We start from the raw sequence: 6,150 nt of genomic DNA on the forward strand, positions 1-6,150 counted from the left end.
ACCCACCCATGTACTTTTCACCTGTACACGTGTGCCCTTTCCAGCTCCAGTGGTGGCCATGTATAGGGAATTACCTTGTCAAGCTTCCTGGCTTGAAGAATTGTGATTCCATTTTGCCTAGACTGTAAGAAAAGTTTTTCAAAAGCTACATTTAGGTTCTGTTCTGTTTCTCTAGAGGTCACGCTGAAGAGAGATCAACAGGAGGAGCTCCCTCTGTGGGGAGCCTCTGGCCTGCTTTGGCACTGCTGGCTGCTTTGGAGTGGGAAAGGCAGCATCCATGAATGTACACAGGAGGCTTTCCTGGGAAGAGCTGTGTCCCATGAGGAGTGAAGGGTGTTGAGGTAGGTAAAGCTTGCTATGGCAGAGGAAAACTCCTAAGGACAGGATGGATGTGTCTGAGCTGGGGTTTAATCCCTAAAGCAAGCTTGTTTTTCATGATTAATCCAAAATGTGGCATGTTTTCAGACAATCAGTTAGCAGCTGGGCATTTTTTGACAGCATGAGCTCAACTGTGAATCAGAACTTCGCACATCTCTGTGGTGACAGGAAATACAGCCTCACTCCTTTTTGGAACAAATGACGCGGCCCCTTTCCTATCAGCTAAACACTCCTTCTGCCAGAAGTCAGATAGGAAAACAGAATGACATTGTCTAACTTGGGAGTTGGGCACTTTGGTCATCCCTTCTGCAATGCCCCCCTTGCCTCCTCCAGCTAACATATGGGAGTCACCACCCACCAGCACAGATCTCACGTGGAGGGAAATACTCAAACAAGTGAAAGGCTGTGCTAGCCTGTGTGTTCAGGTGCTGGGGCTGGACCTCTGGATGCTTAAACAAAGAATCCACGGAGAAGCTAAAGCGTTTTCTGAGGAAGACTGTGTTCTATGTCCTTGGGTCAAAGCGTCCTGGGAGGGAACTTCGGAGATGCCTAGGCCACCAAGGACACAGGGAACCTCTACCTCCCTCCCACATGCTGCAAACTCGGCATGTCTTTAGAGCCCTGTTGTTTTAGCACAACCCTTGCACCATGGGCAGGCCATGGAGTGCTGGAGCTTGAGAGGGTCCTGCTTCCCACACACCCTATAGGTCTGGACAGGAAGAGCACCCAGCTCTCCTTGGAGAATGTGAAGAAGGTTTGACAGTGGCCACATTAAGAAGACAAGAGCCAAAGGTGAGAACTGTCATGTGTACAGGATACACTGCCCTGGTTTTGTGCATGCTTTCAGTGCAAGGTCTGTTCTTTCCCTCATTTGATAGGTATTTATTCTGCACCCCAGAAGGCACAACACCTGATCCATGCAGCAAGACTAGATCAGAGAAGAAAAGAAACTGTCTCCTGTTATAGAGAGGAAAGGTAAGCCAAGCAGGAGAGATGTTTAATTTGCTTCTCCTTCTTATATATCTTTATTTTAGCTTATACGTTAAAAAGAAATTTTCAAATTTGTTCAGATCAGAAACTGTAAAATTTCCTGACTTTTTTCCATTCCAGTCATGATTGACACACCTTATTCTTTCTACAGGTTACTGAGTTTTTACTAAATGTTTAGAAAATGAATGAACACATTAATGAATGACTTAGCTTTATCGTGTGAGAAAAAGTGCATTTATGAAAATGAGCTAACCAATTAGTCTCAACACACTGTGGCTGTGTCCCCATTACGAAGACTGGATTGCAATAAAACCATCTGCGGTTCATCCAATTGCCTATTTTAACCACTGATTGGTTTGCCTTAAATCCACTGATTGCTTTTCAAATGGCTGTGTTTTTATTCCACCAGAATTCGTTTTAACTTTATGTGGATCGACAGCTCATTTACTTCTCCAGGCAGGCCTGGCATAAAATTTCCAATCTTGTTTTACTGAGGCCCACCCAGAATCGGAATCTACCTTGATGGTCATGGTTCTGCAAGGGACAGGGCCATGGACAGCCGGCTGTCCCACCTGCCTGACATGTGTCCTTGCTTTTTCAGACATGGAAGACCGAGAAATAACCAAGCAGCCATGTGATTCCCTGAGGTTTGAAACATGGGAGACAGCCTTCTGCTTTATTCCCATGGGTTCCTGACACTGGTATGTTTAGAAAAGGGGCAATGGGAAAGACAACAATGCCTTACTCATCACTGAATCTCAGACACGGCTCTCACTGGGACCCTCGTTCAAAGGGGCTTCTGAAAGGATGGATGAAGAGGAACTTGGGCATTTAGGAGAGTCATATTAGTGACAGTCAGTCTAGACCCCGGGCTTCTGAGTTACGTAGTGCTGACCTGTGGGACTGTCCACCCAAGGCTGGACACGAGGCTTATTTTGCAGAAATTGGCCACACACATTTCAGTGGGACCTGTGCTGTCTCCTGTCCCAGCATCTGGGGTCTCTGAGATCAGATGTGGTTTAGTTGTTAAATGACAAGATAAAGAAAGAGACATCATCTTTTGACTCTCTCTGACAGATCTCTGACTCTGGTCCTCCACCGTCCCCTGTCCTCTGGGCTCTCCCAGTGGGAAGGCAGTGAATTCACAAACCAACAGCAAAATGATGACGACTTAGACAACTGCATTCAAACTTACTCCAAAGTACACGGACTGGATATTCAGTCTCATCCAACCCTGTGCCCTCGAGCTCACTACAAACCGTTTGGGCTGAGCCCCCAGGGTCTCACCTGAAAAGACCTGCGCTCCTAAACTGAGCTATCATTGACCACGTGACCACCTGACGGATGAACGTTGTCCACAGTCTCCAAATGGTCAACAGGACTTGCCATCTAAAGCATTATTTTATTGTTACACTTAATTACAATACACAGTGGCAAACTTATATTTCATAATTATAAACATAATCACAGTTCATAATTTAGCATCTCACATCTGTATACATAATATAGAACACAGTATGCACATAGATCAGGAGCACTGTAGCTCAAATCATAAAAAAAAAAATATGTATTCCCTTGGCAAATTTGCTTGACTTTTTTTAGGTAGGTGCTTTCTACCGAGGATGTGCAAGCTCACACATCCAGCTGTGGGAGTCAGTTTCTCCACACAGCAGATTTAGTATGTGGACTGACCCTAGGGTTTCATAGAAAGTACAGGGTTCTGTGTTCTGTCAATTGTGTGGGTATTCAGTGTTCAGAACGCAGACGAAAATGCCATTGGTCTGTGTCTGAGAGGTTGGAGCTCTGTTCAGTCCTGATGAGAGTGTTTGTGTGTCCATGTGTATGGGGTGCTGTAGAGGTGTATGTGTGCACTACATGTCTGTGCATGTGGAGGTGCACATGTGTATGCACACATGCATGTGTATGGGGGTGCTGAATGAAAATGTATACTTGTGGGGGTGTTTGTGAGATCAGGAAATCACAAGGAGGCAAGTAAATAGCGTGAGATGCCCAATGGGGGCACAGATACTGTGTCTCAAGCAGAAATCACTGAGAGTGACTAACTATGATGTCACACATAAAAAAAGCCTGCAGTGTCAGCTCCCAGATTTAATGAGTGAGTGAATAAGTAGTCCCACCCTTGCCAGCCCCTGATCGCAGTCGACTGACTGGTCACCAGTCTGTATGTCCTCACTGGACCTGCAAAGGCCAGAACCTGGCGAACAGTCACTGAATGAGTAAACTACACACAGAAGACCTCATGCCCTTAACCAGACCCTCTCTTGTAGATGTCAGCCCTGGAGATGAGAGACTGAGGGTCCTGGTTCCCTGTCCTTCTACTGGGACGAGAATCAGCCAGAAACTGGAAACGCTTCCAGGGAGCCATGAGCGAGTTCTACTTTGGGAATGAATCTTGTTCCCCACCTCAAAAATTTCTTCCAACTTCCTCTTCCTCTAACTCTCAAAAATGGGAGTTGAAGAGATACTTGGCTTCCTGCCACTAAGCTGGATGGCACAGTCTGTTCCCTCATACATTCCAGGAGTGTCACTGTGTTCTAAAGGTGCTTGTTATACACCCCTGACTGCCCCTTGACTCTCAAATGACTTCTACAATGTGTACACACTTCTGTCTTCTTCTGTGGGAGTGTGTTCCTGCAGATCAGTGGTGTGATCATGGCAGGGTGTGCTGTCATTGCTGGGGATAGATTCATTAGCTCACTCTGCAAGAGCTCCCCAAGTCCTGCCTCTGACCAATCAGCTAAAAGTGAATGTGGACATATATTCCCATAAGACACAAAAATAAATGTCAACAATGAAGTTCTCTACAATAAACCCAAGCAGCAGACAGCACGGTCATGCATAATGCACTATAATCCCCCAGTGGAATACTACACAGCAATGAAAACAATGAGCCAGCTGTGTCTATAAATAATACTGCAAAGCCAGCCTTCACACTACTGACCATCAAAATCAGGCAGTCCCTATCTTGATTAAGGATATTGCTTGAGTTTGGGATGGGGTCTCATGGCCACAGGTGGCCCAAGAAGGCAGCTGCAAGACTGCCTTGGTCTCCGTCACTCTATGGCATCTTTTAAGGGGTGTCCAGTTCTGCGTACATCGCGTGTGGTTTGAATCTATGTGTGAATTGTGTCTATCACCTACAGGAAGGGAGCCTAAGTGTGTATATTGCCCACAGGAGTGAGGAGAAGTTTGTAGACCACCCACAGGAAGGGAGGCAAAAGGCAGACCCCATCCTCATTCAGGCACCCTTCCCACACACCCATTTGTTGGTCCTTTCATTTTTCTACTGAAATATTCTCATTGATGGCCAAGCCTGTGGATATCCACTGTGTGACCTCTGGACACCCATGTGAATAAGTAGCCCAGGAGAAGAGCAGTTGGCTACGATGTCCTCCAGAACCACTTCTTAAACCAGCACCCCTCCTCCAGTACCCCGGCCCAGGCAGACATATGGGGTTTGAAGTACAGAATTCATTGCCCTTTAAACACAAAAGCCCACAGTGGCTTAACTGATGGATTTTCAAGTTAATTTTCTTAACACGGACGTAAAATGGTGTCGGGCATGTAGCTTTTAACGTCTGTTATTAGTGAAATTCAATAAATTTCAAACGTCTCCACGTTTATTAAATTACCACATCATGCGTTTCCAGGAATCACGCTTCTTTTGGGCTCTACATGAAATGAGAGGTGTTAGTTTTGTTTTGTTTTTGGCAAGTGTGAGGGGAATTTCTTAGCCTGTTTTCAGTTGCACCAACCAATAAAAACATTTTCTTTTTCCTAGTACAGAAAGTACTTTTGAGGACTTCTAACACAATTAGCTGGTGTTAAAACCCCAACTTGGCACAGGAAGACCATCTAACTCAGAGCAAAGCCTAGGCTAACATCGATGCTAATGAAGCCAAGTCCATTGTCTGTGGCTGACCATGGCATTACACGCATGATCAGTGGGACCCTGCACACACGTGTCTGCAGACAGCCCTGCACTTACCTGCTCACCAAGTGGTGGCCGCATGGAGCCAGGGACACTTTGCAATCATGCTTGAAGTGGCCGTACTGACGCCAGACTCGCCTATATTTTTCATAAGATTTAAAAGTTTTGTTTTGTTGTAACTCAAGTCTCCAGTTCCTATTTAGGAAACAAAGATGGAATTCTATGTCTTTTGCCATCAAACTGTCAAAAAGAAAAGGTAGAAGGAAGGCTTGTGGACTAAACCCATTGGCTCACAATGGGTTTCCATAAGTTTATAAGGTCTTGAAGTTTAAATGAGTGAGCAGTGTGGAATGTTCACAGGCAAGGGCCCTGGCGTTCACACTCAGGCTTTCCAAGATTTTGTCTTCAGGGACCATAAAACAGAAAACACCACCAACCTCAGTGCCCTGACACCCAGCATCCTAACAACTATGGCTGCCCTGGCTTTGGCTCTATGGACTTCAGAGGAACACTGGCTGGTTTCTTCTCATTTGTCTCCAGCATGCTGGCCAGAAATCAAGGAGCCAGTTAGGAGGGGAGAAACAGCTACTGGGGTTGGGGGCAGCGTTCCTGAAGGGTCGGGTGGGTCATTAGAGGGTTCCCCTGGTGTTTCCTCCTTCAGGACACTTTCAGTTTTCATATGCACCGACCCCTTCTCTTGCTTGTCTCACCAATCATCCTGCTGTCCCTTCCTTTTGCCTCCCAGACAACGCTGTATGTCCAATAACGTCCAGGTAACACAAACAAGAGAAAGACCGCATTCGTCTCCCTGACACTGGCAGGAAAATATT

At 46.0% G+C, this 6,150-nt stretch overlaps 1 long non-coding RNA gene across 1 annotated transcript; it reads left to right on the top strand.

Annotated features, from left to right (window-relative positions):
• The first annotated feature begins 1,007 nt into the window (after positions 1-1,007).
• On the top strand, positions 1,008-4,944 carry LOC146891521 (uncharacterized). The gene is made up of 4 exons (XR_014997170.2): positions 1,008-1,170; positions 1,257-1,353; positions 1,970-2,069; positions 2,446-4,944. It is a non-coding gene; the product is annotated as an uncharacterized LOC146891521 (long non-coding RNA).
• Positions 4,945-6,150: the final 1,206 nt, after the last annotated feature.

The sequence above is a fragment of the Myodes glareolus genome, chromosome 15 (assembly GCF_982192425.1).
Source record: "Myodes glareolus chromosome 15, mMyoGla1.1, whole genome shotgun sequence".
Lineage (NCBI taxonomy): Eukaryota > Metazoa > Chordata > Mammalia > Rodentia > Cricetidae > Myodes > Myodes glareolus.